Below are 15,966 nucleotides of genomic sequence, written 5' to 3'. Positions count from 1 at the left end.
ATTATTTCTAAAACATACATCGGACGTAATTTTAAAATATTTATACATCCGTAATATTTGGGTTACTCTAGGTAAATCTAAACAAGTGGTACAACTGTACAACCGATAAAATCATAATTTTTGTTTGGTACAACTCATGTTTTCATTTTTTCTCCAAAAATACAACTATGTGTAATCTGGTACAACTGGTTTACTGGTAGAACTATATGCTGGTACAACTATGAGTTATTTAAGCATAGAAATTTGATTAAACAAGTAAACAAACATAAAAATATAATGTATCATGTAAATTTATTAGGATGGTGTATTAGTTGTTAAAAGATTACAAAACTTAAATAAATTAGAACAAAATTGTAGTGACCAAGCTTTTTCTTTTCTAATAGTGGTTGGTTTTATTCAATTTTGTTGAACCAAACCGGTTTGATTTTGTTTAGTTACAATTAACAAAAACCCTTTATTTTCTTTTGATCAAACCGATTTATATATAATGTATGCATCTCTCTCTCTACGCTAACCTAGCTGCATCTATTTTTTTTTTTAACGGAAAAACATCCTAAAAACTCAATGGTTTGCATGTCTATATTACTCGATTGAGAGCTCTTGGTAATTATAAAAGACGAGTCATAATTCGAGCATCAGATCTGTTCAAGATAGATTTAAAATATTGAACCATTCCGAAGGTAGCAACAACGATCCATCGATATAATCCCACATTAAAAACAAAATAAAAATCTAAAATTTTCAGATCTTATATGATCAGAATCAATCAAAGAGACTCATTATGCCTTCACCATCATCCGACTCCTCTTTCTCTTCCTCAACTCAACCTTCTTCGATTTCGCCGCCGGCTCAGCCGTGGAAGGAGCGTCGCCTCCTGCTCCAGCCACAGCTAGATGTGCTTCCAACTTAACACTTGATGATAAGTGGAGTGGCTCATCTATCTTATATATTGCTAAGGATCATTTCCAATACCCTATATGGGACATTTATCCCTAATGCGCCCCTTCGAGATGATGACTCTTTCAGCGTCAATCTCAGAATGTTTGGGCAAGGATCGATGGGCCGACTTTGGGCTGGATCGATAATGAATCGGGTTGGACTGCGTGAATCGGTCTCTGATACTATGTTAAGCTAGATGTTCTTCCAACTAAAAACCAATTGGTGATAAGTGGACTGACTCATCTATCTTATATATTGCTAAGGATCCTTTCCAATACCCGATGTGGGACATTTGTCCCTAATAAGCAACAGCTCCACCACCAGATGATAAAGCCCCCATCTTCTCCCTCCCAGTAGCGATCATCCCGTTACTTCGTGATCCTTCACCAGAGAAAATAACAGATCCGTCTTCACCTCGTCAAGTTCAGCAGAAACGGAATCGAAGATGCTCTCCAGGTCATCTTTCTTTGGGCTCTTGTTTCCGCCGAGTTTCGCGAGGAGAAAAGCAGCGATAACCTTCATCGTTTGTCTTCTTCTTCTTCTCTGCAGTTGAAAGACCACCTAGCTGCATCTCCCTCTCTTCTTTGTTCCTTGTTTTCTTTCCTTTATATGATTTTTAATAAGTTAGTGCATGGAAGAAGAGGCAAGTCTGAGACTGGGAGCTGCCGTATCTCATCACCACGGTCACCGTTCTTCAGCACCGGAGAGCCATACCATCACACTAGAGTTTTCATACATCACCGTAAGAGGAATCATGCTATCAGAAGCCATCATTGATGCTCCCGCTGGTGATATACAATGAATTCGAGAAGTTTTGACGTGGAGAGAAGACATACACGAACCAGCTGAGTCGTCTCCTTTGTTACTGTCACCAGCATGCACCACCAGCTGAGTTTCTCCAAACTCTTCTTTTCAACTCGTTGCATCTTGTTGGTGGATCCATGTTCGACATGTCTATGTCTTCACCGAAAGTAATGCTGTTGTATCTCTATGTCATCACTGAAGGTAACTTCGAAGATGAAGAAGATGAAGCTAAAGCTGGGGCCAGTTTGATAATATTTTTAATTATTTTTAATTTATTTATTAAGGTTAATATTGAAATTTTACGGCTTATGAGTCATCAAGATTAATACAGGTTGTCGTAGAATTGTTTTTTAGGCCAAAGGGCCATACTAGATTATCGTCCGGCAAGTTTGGACATTGCCAAAATCAAGATCAGCTTGGAAGTTGTGAATTTAAAATTTTATAGTTTCATATTCAGAATTGTAGAAAAGACATTTGTGGGTAATAAAACTAAGTAGCAAACATATGTGTGTTCTGTGTTCATCACACATGACTATGAAAGATGATAAATATTGGGTGTGAGGAGAGGGTATTAATATTCATTATTTGGGATCTGGATCACCAAATTTTGGGGAAAATGGTTTTCTTTTTCTTTGACAAACAAACGTTCAATTTATACCTACATCGCTAAGTTTTTCCACCACATTCTTCAACTCAATTTTTGTATCTACATATCCCAACTTCTAAGAGCGACTAGCTAAATTCCGCAGTGACCGAGAATTTGTAATCACCAGTATACATAGTCTTCAGTTTTCCAAAGCTCTCAAACAAGAAACGGCAGCTTATATTACATTATACAGTCATATACAGACGCATGCCTACAACATCTACAAAAAAAAATCAAAGATTCAAGGAGGATTTTCTAAAACCAACCCAAATATTGATTGTAACCCTAAAAGTATCATCTATATTCAATCAAATGTAAAACCAACTTAAAAGAGTGCTAAAAATACGATTTAGTCCTTATGATCAAACAAAGAAACAAACTGCAATTTTACAGTTTTATCCTTCGTAAATCTACTTGTAACAAAAAAAGTTTACATATATGTAGATCTCACAGTCTACTATGTAGACTTATTCTGTAGTCTACATCGTGATTTGATCTATTTAATTCATTTTAAAAATGTATAAAAATAGTTTTTGTGAAATTATTAATTAATCATCAATGTAAAAAATAATATGAAGTTTATAAACTAAGATTGTATATTTGATCAAAAAAATTTGATAAAAAAAAAAACTAAAATTGTATATATTGAACAATTAAAAAAATGTATATTGATTTGGATATTAGTTTTCTAAACTGAAGTGTGCTCGATCGAAAGTTTAACACAATTCCAAAGTGTTCGGTTTTTCAAGCCCATGGCCAACTCTCCCTAGTCCGATTGGTACGATATTGTCCATTTTGGATCCGTAAATAAAGCCTGCATGGATTTGATTTTGGGTTCCTTCCCAAAATATCTCGTTCTAATCAGAGTTAGACATCTATATATATACTAGATATTATTTGTCTAAACTTCCAAGGTGAGACTTTGTTTGCATTCAAACAAACCTCCTCTCAAACCAAGTACCACATAAATCCTCAGTTTTCAACATCCAGCGAAACCTGCTACACATCTCGTACTGCCATAATCCCCAACATGACTCTTTACCTAACCATGTTACACCATTAGGATTTATCCATCTAACCCTTGAAGCATCATTAGACATTCACCACCTAATCCTTGCAGCACCATTAGAAATATCCACCTAATTTTTTTATCGTCGTTAGGGAAAGACTTTCGACACAAACCTCCTGAATCCTTAATGGCAAAAAATTTAAATATGTATATTTTAAATCCGAAATTTATTTACACAAATATCTTATATAATTGTCAATATTTATGAGAAAATAATGTTTTTATAACCATATCAAATGTATGTGTAATAATATATATTTAAATATTCTATATTTTTTTATTTTAATAAAAAGATAATATCTCTAAACCAATCCCCTTAGTATTAAAAGAGAAGCAAAAAATAAGAGTAACCTTCAAAGAGTAACATATTTTCGGAATTGCCATTATTGACGACGTGTCGGCACGAGGTTCCTTCTCAGCCTCTTTTTGAAAGAAGGCTTAAGTATCTAAGGATATTACGGTTTATGCCATTGGACAGACATGCATATTCGTATAAGTATCTTTCATAGTTTCATGTCGGCATGTGTATATAAGGAAATAATTAAGTTTCGTGATTCTACCATTTATGTTTACGTGATTTTTGCCTTCATTCTCACCTTCTATATTTGTCCTGATTTTTAATGAGATTTATATTGTTCTTTTGTATATGGAAACCCAATTATTAGTCCTATTAAATAGAGAGTGGAAAGTTAATGAGAAAAAATCAGAAACTGAATATGTATATGTTTGTATTAAATGTATAAAGATCTTAGGGAATATTTTCGGGCAATTATGGTGACTGTTTTCAAATAATTTCCTATAGTCATGCTTGCGAGAGTAATATTACATTTACTATCCGAATCAATTATTTGATATCTTCATATAAAGAATAAATTTCGGCTATTAGTCAAGATATTTAGTTAATTGGTGATAGTTTACATAGGAAACAGTATTTAAATGTCATGTATTATGGAAACTTTATATTGGGGTAACTAATAATCAGTCAAGTTACATAAGCCGTGAAGATTATGACTATGTCATTTTGACGACGTGGTAGCACGAAATTCCTTCTCAGACGCTTTATGAAAAAAGGCTTACTCACCTTAGAATATTACGGCTATTGTCATTGGACAGACTTACATATTCGTATGTTACTTATACATAGTTTCATGTCCGCATATGTATAAAAGGAAAGTAGTCAATGTCGGGATTCGAGTGTGTGGTCCACTTGATTATTTCATTAATTATCACTTTCTATATTTTGAAATAATCTTTAAGAAGATTTTGTAAATTTGTTTTGCATATGGAAATGAAATTTTGACTCATATTAAATAGAGAGTGAATTATGATTTTTTATTTCCAAATCGAATTTTGATTATTCTCTTCCTTTCCACTTTCTATATTTTGAAATGATTTTTACGAAGATTTTCCAAATTTGTTTTGCATATATAAATCAAATTTTGACAAATATTAAATAGTGAGTGAATTAGGAACTAATTAGATTTATTTTTTATATATTTGCATACGAAATTAGTTGCATTCTTTTCACTTTCTATATATTTTGTTATAATATCAGTAAATTAGGGATTACGAGTATATTTTGTCCAAATTTCGATATGACAGATTTTGCCTATCAAAATATAATATTTACTTACTATTACGGCGTATAATACGCATTAACTACTTAATGTATATTCTATTCACTATATAAATAAGTTTACTGCTTCGTTGAATAAGCATTCTAAGTTTCAATAAAATTATGGGTCTTTAAACGTATTTGTAAATTGTTTTTCGTGACGTCGTTTGGACTCCTCCACCATTTAATATTATAATTGCTGCAACCTGCCAAATAAAAGTAAAATGATTAATTAGTTTGTCGGTGCCTCTTCTATCCTGCCAACATTTTCATGGAAATGTTTTCCTTGACATATAAACAACATTAATATATTTTATATTATAAAATATGGCGTTTCTAAATAGGTGTGTCTTAAACTTAGGACATTAACTTGACAGATTATTAGTTATTGTTAGGAAATGTTTTTGCATTATATATGAACACTCACACAACCTCATTGAAATGGTTCTTAAACATTGTACAAAATCAGAAATCATTCACCAATGCTCACATATATTTTTCGATATTGAATTTTTTCTTAAACATTGTACTATAAATTGTTTGATATTTTTTTCATTTGTCATTGATAAGATAATTCTTCCCTCACCATATGCATAGAATGTGGTCACTTGACATAAGAGCTTTAACATTTCCTCAAATTATACACATTACGTTATTACTCAATTATTATTGGGAAAATTGTAAAAATATGAAACCTACTTTTATGTAACTTGACTGATTATTAGTTAACTCAATATAAAGTTTCCATAATACATGACATTTAAATACTGTGACCGTATGTAAACTATCACCAAATAACTAAATATCTTGACTAATAGCCGAAATTTATTCTTTATATGAAGATAAATAATAATTGATTCGGATAGTAAATGTAATATTACTCTCGCAAGCATGACTATAGGAAATTATTTGAAAACAGTCACCATAATTGCCCGAAAATATTCCCTAAGATCTTTATACATTTAATACAAACATATACATATTCAGTTTCTGATTTTTTCTCATTAACTTTTATACACGTTTTTTTACTATATAAGTGAGCTAATTCATTAGTCTAGCCAGAACCTCTACCATATCTCTTCAATTAAAATCTTAGTTTACAATAGCTATTTTTCTGATTAGATCTATGTTGAAAATTTAGGTGAAAAATAAATTTTCCAGGAAGCAAAATTCGTGTTGGTGCTGTGGGAGAGATTGTTGAGATGGTTTTGGAGAATTCTATCTACTGAGTTTTTATTACTTTTTATTAATTTTTTACCTGTAAAATGAACAGTACCGGTCACATATGAATAGGAAAACGTCGTTAGAAGTTTATTATGCTAAAAATGTCACTTTGAAGATTTAAAATGAAAGCAAAAAAACTTCAAGATTTAAAGTGTTAGAAAGTTCGAAAGTGACACTTTCAATTTTATCTCTCTCTCTCTCTATATATATATATAATAATTATTGGTTTGACTTATCTTAATTATTCTTAACATGTACGGTCCACCAAAATGAGATCCAACTAGGACTGTTTAATATGGTAAAACCGAACGGTTCTGGACCGAACCAGAATATATAATTTAGTTTATTTTTAGTATATACTATATAAACCGAATGGATATGATTTTATAAAAACCGTAGGATTTGGATATGGTCTGATTTATAACCGAATAACCCAAACAAAACTGATCAAAAGTAGAAACATGTGTATCTATTTTATAATGACACATGAAAATATGTTTTTATATAAGTTATTTTTTTTGTTAATAACCATTACCATATTTTTATAGTAATAGAGAAGCCCTAATATCTAAAACCCATCAACTATATAATTACATAACAATACATCGCAATCGAGGATTCTTATATCTTCTTAGTCTTTTAAAAAATATGTTTTCTTTATTTTAGCATTTGACTAAATTGAAGTGAATGTTATAAATTTGATGGACAACAATTAGTGGAAATTATTCACAATTGTTTTTCTTATCTATAAACGAACAGAGTTTTGTATTCAATCGAAGAATCATGACTTTGATGAACACTAAATATGAAAGAGTGAAAAAACTTTCTTTCATGCTTATGTTTTGTTTATTATTTTTATTTTGAAAATTCCAAACTTTATTTTAGTTCAGATTTGATTATTTTATTTGATGGTAGAATCATTATTCTTTTTTTTTCATTTATACGAACATATAATATTTTTTAATAAGTGACTGTATTGACAACATGACTCTAAAATTAATATAATATTACATCAAACTAAATAATTATGTTTTTGGTAAAAAAACCGAATAAATCGAAAACCGATAGTATATAAACTGAACCTAAGTAAATATGATTTAGAGTGGTAGTTATGTTTTACTAACCGAAATACCGGAAAACCGAAAAAACAAAACTGAAATCTGGATTAAACACCCCTAGGTCCAACAAATAAAGTTACTAAAATGTGTTTTCAAAAAAGCCACCGATAAACAAAAAAATGTAGTTTGTAAATGTTTGATACGACGTAACTAATTAGATGCATTCCTTTACAATTCTATTTAGTATATACTTTTTGATTTAATTATATCTTCACATTGTATTATTCATATTACGATTAACACATCTGTGAAACTACGATTTATTACTTTGATTTATTATTTTTACATGTGTTTACATACTACACAACATATTAAAAATATGGGTATTTATTAATTTTATTCCAAATATCTACAAAATGTTAAAATACACAATAATTTTTAAATCAAATATTCAATTGTATAGTTGCAAGACCAATATTAACTTTATTAGGATTTGCATTGTACTGAACTTATTTGGTATTAATAAATTTATTATTTTACTGCTTCTAAATAGGTGGATTTTATTCTGTGGTTTAAATCTGTTTTTTGTTTCCTATTATGAGTTCACACTTTCTTATTTTGGTGTTTTTTATTCTGTTATCTTTTAATTTTAAACTTTAATTTATAATATATTTTCCCATAATTACTTCTTAAATCAAATAAACTTGAAATTATATATATAAATGACATTTATAATTGACCGAACAAGTATAATTATGGGCTGGCCGATTATATTACATTTATTAAAATTTAATACTTCTACATTTATTAAATACATAATGTTGGAAAATACAATTTCAAACTTTAATATCACATTTATTAAATTTTAATATCACATTTATAAAATATATAATGTTTGAAAATAAAACTTCAAACTTTAATTTTTTTTCTAAAAAGGCTTATCTCACCCCGCGCAGGGCGCGGATCTCATCCTAGTAAATCGTATTTTAGAATACAACATCACGATCCAAGGTCTAATTCTGAAGCTTTGTGATGTCATGAGATTTTTTTGGATGCATTCGAACTTTGCGTTGAATTTGCTATCAATTTATCCTAGTTATTTTTATGTTGTATTAGCTTTTCGTGGTAGATTTGTAAACAATTATCTTCTTAGTTGTGGTTTGGCTTTTTCTAATTTCAGGAAATTTCGGATCGAAATCCATAATTTTTCTAAACCTGAAACCACAATATGTTTAGTATTATATATCATGTAACTCTATAGAATTTGTCTCCATGTGTCTTGTTCAAAATTATTATTATATGTAATATATTATGTCATTGTAATTAGCATTTGGTTATCTTTTGTCTATGTTGTAGATAAAAGCAGGACAGATTATGGAGCTCTGAGAATTTTGCTCGCATTTTATTTTCTTACATTAATTGCATCTAGGTAGGACACTCTATCAAAGATTTCACAGCTTACTGATGTAACCTCCTATTAAAATACAATTTTCATTGAAATCAAACCTCATGTAAGAACTAGAAACAAATAAACAGAAAATACTAATGAACAAAATTCTCCAAATATTGGTTGCCTTTTATTAGAAATCTTTTAAACAAGTTATACTTTATTCAATCAGATTTACTCGACTTCACAACATGTGAATCGACATTGACCTATTTCTAATCTACCCAACTTTAAACTAACAGCCAAGTTTCCCAACTTGTTCAGGATCCAAAATCTTGTTAAACTTCGACACAAAACTGTTTTCACTCTGCACTAAAAAACCTTGAGATAAACTCTCGAAGTTTGATCCCTTTAACCTCTCGAACCAATCGTCGTTTTAATTTTGATAACTTTAAATTTCATGATTCAATCTTATCTCTAAGCTGCAATCATTATCTCTTGCCAAATCATAATTAATATCTCCAACCAATAAGATAATGCCACGTCATAACACCTTATGACTTGTGCAAATACGAAGCAACTTCCAACACATTTATTTGCAGACTTATGGTCTCAACAATCTCTCCCCTTTTCACTGAGTTTTACAACTCAAGCTTACTAGTTAACAATTGCAAGAAACTCCCCCTCAGCTAAGCATCAAACTGAAAAAAATCTTCAATCTTCCCGTGCTTGAGTGACAAAACTCTTTGAAAATCTTCATAATAAATAATGTCTTTGTCACACCTTTTGGAACCCCATCCTGCTCATACCTGGCATAAAGCATTGGTTTCATTAACATGCCTGAGTATTCCTCGAACTACCTCAGTATTAACCCATCTTCGGTTGACATTTGAACATCCCAATTTTTCTGAACATGCGCTACTTTGCACACAAGCTCTTGAACAGCCTCCTTGCATTTGGAATACAAATCTGATTTTGCAATCCATTCATTACCATAGCTTTTTGGCTCAACATAAAATTTGCTTTCACTCTAAGCCTTCTTGATATTGTTGATTAGCTCATAGCAGAATCGATGAGTATGTCCAAGTTTTCCACAAGAGTAACATTCATTGTTGAGTCTATGTTCTCCAGCCTTCTTTGACTTAATCTTGCTTTCCAAAGCATAACAGTATCTATGTATGTGTCCAGGTTTTCCACAGAAGTAGCAGCCTTGTTTGACCTTCTAATTTTTCTGTTCAACGAGTACTTTATGGCTTGAACATGTTTGATGCGATTCAACCTCCTTTGGTATTATATCAGAAATTGGTTCAGCACGAACGAAATTGGCGAGACATGCTTGATTTTTCCACTGCTAGAGCTTGACACACGATTGCCTATGTATCCAAGACCCCAATTCTGTTTTGCAGACTGTCCCATGGCAAGAAGAGTATCCAAATCCTTTGTTCCTTTGCTTAACATCCTGATCTTGTTGTTTCCATTCAAATTATGCTCAAGATTTCTGCTTTTCTCCTTTTCTTTTGACAAAAGGTCTGATAACCTATTTATCTTTTATTCCAATACACATGTATTTTCGTGTCCGGCTTATGTCTGCTTGGGCAACCCGTTATCTTTCGTTGAACATGTTGACGTCTCTAGCTTCAATGCTGTAGGCTTTTCCATCTCTATTATATTAATCTGAGCTTTAATTAGCGTCTTGTTCTTCAGCAGGTTCAGATTCTCGTTGCTCAATTCAACCCAACTATCATAGAGCTTACGATATTCAGCTTTCACATCTATCTTTCAATCACTATCTGAATCAGAATCCAGCTCAAGCTCTTCATCATTTTCTTTCCCAATAAGAGCTACAAGACTAAGCTTTTCATCACTTCTCTTCTAATGATATGGACGTTCAACCTCAGGTTGTCTCTTGCACACATCATGGCAGTGACAATCACATGTTTGACAACCTTTACTAGCACAACCTTCAGGTGAGTTAGAGTTCCTTCTCTGCTTTTTATCAAATTTCTTTAAAGCCTCCTTGAAATTTTGTGTCAGCAATCCAACACACTCGTCCAATTTTTGATTTAGACTTTCATGAAGTGACCGAAATCTATCAATTTCCTTCTCAGCAGCAAAAAGTGTTTCTTTTCCTATCTTGGTTGGACAAGTAGTTATTTCCGTATCTTCAGCTTTAAGAATCACAACCAACTGTGAAAACTTCATCTCATCTGTATTTTTCCAACCTTGAACAATGCCTTATAGGATGCAAATTTTTCTGGAAGACATCTTATCAGCTTTTGACCAGTTTCTTATCCTTAAAGTTCTTACCAAGGACAATTGCTTCATTTGCAATAGAACTCAGCTTTGAGCTAAAGCTCGTGATAGATTCTTCTTCCGCCATTCTCAAAATCTCGAACTGGGAGGCCAAATAATCTAGTCTTGCTCTTTTAACAGTAGACGTTCCCTCATAGTATTCCACCAGCATATCCCATGCATCCTTGGCTGAACAACATCCTTACACGAGTTTAAACTGATGGGAACTAATGGCGTTAAAGATCTCTGATAGCGCATTTGCATTGAGTCTTGATGCAGTCTTTTTTGTCTTTGTCCACTTGTTTTGAGGTTAAGGTATCTCCTCATCCTCTTCAGTAAAGACTGTTGGATCTGTCCATCCTATTTCAACCGCTGTCCAGACATCTTCTTCAATCCCTTTGAGTTGGTGTCTCATGCGTACCTTCCAGTGCCCAAAGTTGTTTTCATCTAACATGAGTGATTTATGAGCCACCACACACTCTGTTGTTTCCATGTTCGCTGCAGGACCTCAAACTGTTATAGATATCTAGATCTAGGTAGGTGACCTGCTCTGATACCAATTGTAAGAACTAGGAACACAGAAACAGAAAATACTAATGAACAAAATTCTACAAATATCGGTTGTCTTTTATTAGAAATCTTTTAAACAAGTTACACTCTGTTCAATCAGATTTACTCGACTTCACAACATGTGAATCGACACTGATCAATTTCTAATCTACCCAACCTTAAACTAACAACCAAGTTTCCCGACTTGTTCAGCATCCAAAATCTTGTTCAACTTCGACACAACACTGTTTTCTCTCTGCACTCAAAAACCCTGAGACAAACTCTCAAAGCTTGACCCCTTTAACCTCTCGAGCCAATCATCGTTTTAATTTTGATAACTTTAAATCTCATGATTCAACCTTATCTCTAAGCTGCAATAATTATATCTTGCCAAATCATAATTAATATCTCCAACCAATAAGATAACGGTACGTCATAACACCTCATGACTTGTGCAACCACAAAGCAACGTCCAACACATTTATTTCCGGACTTATGGTCTCAACACCTCATACACCCGAGAGTAATGTCTCACGATCTCCCATGTCAGAGAAACCCAAAACCCATTTGGAAGATCCGATTCTTCCGGATTAAGTGTAATTGTAAACCACCTTCAATTGTCTCAAAACTGAGATTAAAATAAAATCTCTTCTTCGTAGATTAAAATAAAATCTCTTCTTCGTAGTCATTTTTGAAAGAAAAAAATTAGACATTGTTAATTAATTAGGTTGGTTCATCCAATACACCTATTTAGTTTAATTTGGTATGTTGTTAATGAAATGGTCCAATATGACTTTTGTATAATAGATAAAAAAATAAGAATCTAAATTAATAGATTAGATTAGATATGCTAATTAATGACTTAAAATAAATCAAACAAAAATAGTAATTATACCATCTAAATATAAATAAAACATTGTCTCATTTAAAAAATCATAACTATAGTAAAATCCTATATTAGCAAAAATCACATGGAAAATAATGGTTCACACAAAATATATAACCAACCCTTAAAGCTAACCTAATATCAATTTAAACATTTACGAAGGCAATCCTTGTGAGACCCTAATTTTATTATATAGTAGAGCTTGACCCGCATATCCGTGCGGGTGTTTAATACATTTTTAGTTTTTATTTTAGTACTAATCAACGTAATTGTTTAAGTACCGGTTATAGATTTATACGTTATTCATTTTTGGCATTTTTTTGCCTTGTTCAATACTTCTCAGCTTTATAAATGATCAGATTGTGTTTATCTTTTTGTGGGTTACTGTTTTTATTCATTTTGTTTTAATAAATATTAAAATGTAACATGTTTTGAGTAAAGAATAAAATAGAAGAGAAAAGAGGAATTTGTGTGTCTTATTCCATGAATAATGAACTCCTTATATAGTGATACAATGAGAGAGTTTAGCTTGGAGACCAAGTACAAGTAAATCTTGGTGAGCAAGACTTCCTATAATCGACATCACAATAAATGTAAATATAACACTTTCCCTTGATGTCTATTATGCGCGTAAGATGCTGCTCATTAAAAACCTCACCAGGAAAATCCAATGGGAAAAACCAAGGTTAAGGGAAAAAGAGTGCAGCGCGCAATTACTTCCCCTCATATGTACAGACGTCAAGATCCTTGAGACGACGTAATCCGATAAGATGAACCAACTTCTTGAAAGTAGCAGTGGGTAGCGCCTTGGTGAATAAGTCAGCCAGATTTTCACTTGAACGAACTTGAACAACACGAACATCGCCATTTTCTGTAGATCATGAGTGAAAAAGAATTTCGGTACAATGTACTTTGTCCTGTCTCCTTTGATGTATCCATCTTTGAGTTGAGCGATACATGCAGCATTGTCCTCATACATGACTGTTGGGGCTCCTTTTCCCGTAGATAGACCACAATTTTCTCGTATATGTGGAATGACTGATCTTAACCATACACACTCGCGACTAGCTTCATGAATGGCTAAAATCTCTGCGTGGTTGGAAGAAGTAGCTGCAATGGTTTGCTTCGTCGAACGCCAAGAGATAGCAGTTCCACCACAAGTAAACACATATCCTGTTTGTGATCTAGCATTGTGGGGATCATACATGTACCCAGCATCTGCAAAACCAATCAAATCTTCTGTTGATAGATTAGAAAGAATATACCCATGTCTTTCGTACCTTAGAGGCAACGAAGTATATGTTTTATCCCATTCCAATGCCTACGAGTTGGGAATGAACTAAACATTGCCAATAGATTCACTGCAAATGATATATCAGGTCTTGTTTGACTGGCAAGATACATTAATGCCCTTATTACACTTAAGTATGGTACTTCAGGACCAAGAACCTCTTCATCCTTTTCTCTAGGGCGGAAGGGATATTTATTCACATCGAGTGATCTTACAACCATTGGACTACTCAAAGGATGTGCTTGATCCATAGAAAATCGTTTAGCCACCTTTTTGTGTAAGTTTCTTGATGCACTAAGATTACATTCTTGAGGTGCTCAATTTGTAGTCACAAACAAAATCTTGTTTTTCCTAGATCCTTCATCTCAAATTCTTTCTTCAAGTATTCTATTGTATGTGAGATCTCTTCAGGAGTTCCAATGATGTTCAAATCATTAACATACACTGCAATGATAACATATCTTTTTTCAAATCTCTTTATAAAGATGCATGGACTGATAGGATCGTTTTTATAGCCTTCTTTCAACAAGTACTCACTTAGACGATTATACCACATACGTCCTGACTGTTTCAGTCCATAAAGAGATCGATTTAACTTTATGCTATAACTTTCTCGAGAATTAGAATTTTATGCTTCAGGCAGTTTAAATCCTTCACGGACTTTCATGTAAATATCAGTATCCAGTGGGCCATATAAGTAAGCTGTGATTACATCCATTAAGTGTAAATCAAGTCCTTCTTTTATCGCCAGACTGATAAGGAACCTGAATGTAGTAGCATCCACCACAGGAGAGTATGTTTCCTCATAATAAATTCCCGGGTATTTGTGAAAATCCTTGAGCAACTAAACGTGCTTTGTATCTCACAATCTCACCGTTTTCATTTCTCTTTCGTACAAAAGCCCATTTATAACCCACTGGTTTCACACCTTTAGGTGTACGGACTACATGTTCAAACACTGTTCTCTTTGCAAAAGATTTTAATTCAGCATCTATTGCTTCTTTCCATTTTGGCCAATCACTTCTTCGTGTACACTCTTCAATAGATTTTGGTTCATGATCCTCGTCCATAAGATCAACTGCTACTTTGTATGCAAAATTATCATCGACGTCGATTTGATTTCTGTTCCATTTTATTCCAGACATGAAAAAGTTGGTTGAGATCTCTTCATTATCAGGTACCTGAATTTCCTTTGGTGTCATGTTCTCTTCTGGAGATTTTTCATTCGTAGTTATTACCTCGGTTTCATTATTGCCAATTTCTGCTCCTTTTCTTTTTCGAGGATTTTTATCTTTAGAACCGACAGGTCTACCACGCTTCAGGCGTGTCTTAGACTCATTAGCAGGTTGATTTTGTCTTTCTTGGACATTCATTCTAACTGGAGCATCTATAGCTGGGAAATGTGACATGGTCACTTTCTTTGGGTCAGTAAATGCATCTGGCAACTGGTTCGCTAAGCTTTGTAAATGAATTATCTTTTGGACTTCTAAGTCACATTCTTTAGTTCGAGGATCAAGATAAGATAATGATAATTCATTCCAGTTAATATCTTTTCCCAACTGTTTTTTCTCTTCCCCTAATGTTGGAAAAACAGACTCATTAAAATGACAATCTGCGAATCGGACCTTAAATAAATCCCATGTGGATGGCTCTAAATACTTAATGATTGATGCATAATCATATCCAACATATATTCCTAACCTCCTTTGAGGTCCCATTTTAGTTCGCTGTGGTGGAGCAATTGGAACATATACTGCACATCCAAATATCTTAAGATGAGAAATATTTGGCTCTTGACCCATAATCAATTGTGATGGGGAAAACTGATGATTACTCGTTGGCTTTATGCGAATCAATGCTGCTGCATGTATAGCATGCCCCCATGCAGAGACTGTGAGTTTTGATTTCATAAGTGGTGGTCTAGCAATCAACTGAAGACGTTTAATTTACGATTCAGCTAAACCATTTTGTGTGTGAACATGTGCTACAGGATGTTCAACACTTATCCCAATAGACATGCAATAATCATTAAAAGCCTGAGACATGAATTCACCAGCATTGTCTAGGCGAATTGCTTTTAAGGGAACATCTGGAAAGTGTGCTCGTAATTTGATCAACTGAACAAGCAGTCTCGCAAACGCCAGGTTGCGAGTTGATAACAAAGAAACATGTGACCATCTTGTTGATGCGTCAATCAGAACCATAA

The 15,966-nt window shown here is 33.0% G+C and overlaps 1 pseudogene; it reads right to left on the bottom strand.

The window, feature by feature from the left end:
* Positions 1-762: 762 nt before the first annotated feature.
* On the bottom strand, positions 763-1,461 carry LOC108836706 (60S acidic ribosomal protein P2-3-like; annotated as a pseudogene).
* Positions 1,462-15,966: the final 14,505 nt, after the last annotated feature.

This window comes from Raphanus sativus, chromosome 6 (assembly GCF_000801105.2).
Source record: "Raphanus sativus cultivar WK10039 chromosome 6, ASM80110v3, whole genome shotgun sequence".
Taxonomy (NCBI): domain Eukaryota; kingdom Viridiplantae; phylum Streptophyta; class Magnoliopsida; order Brassicales; family Brassicaceae; genus Raphanus; species Raphanus sativus.
Note: the sequence above shows the minus strand (reverse complement) of the source record. Positions and strands in the feature narration are given on the sequence as shown.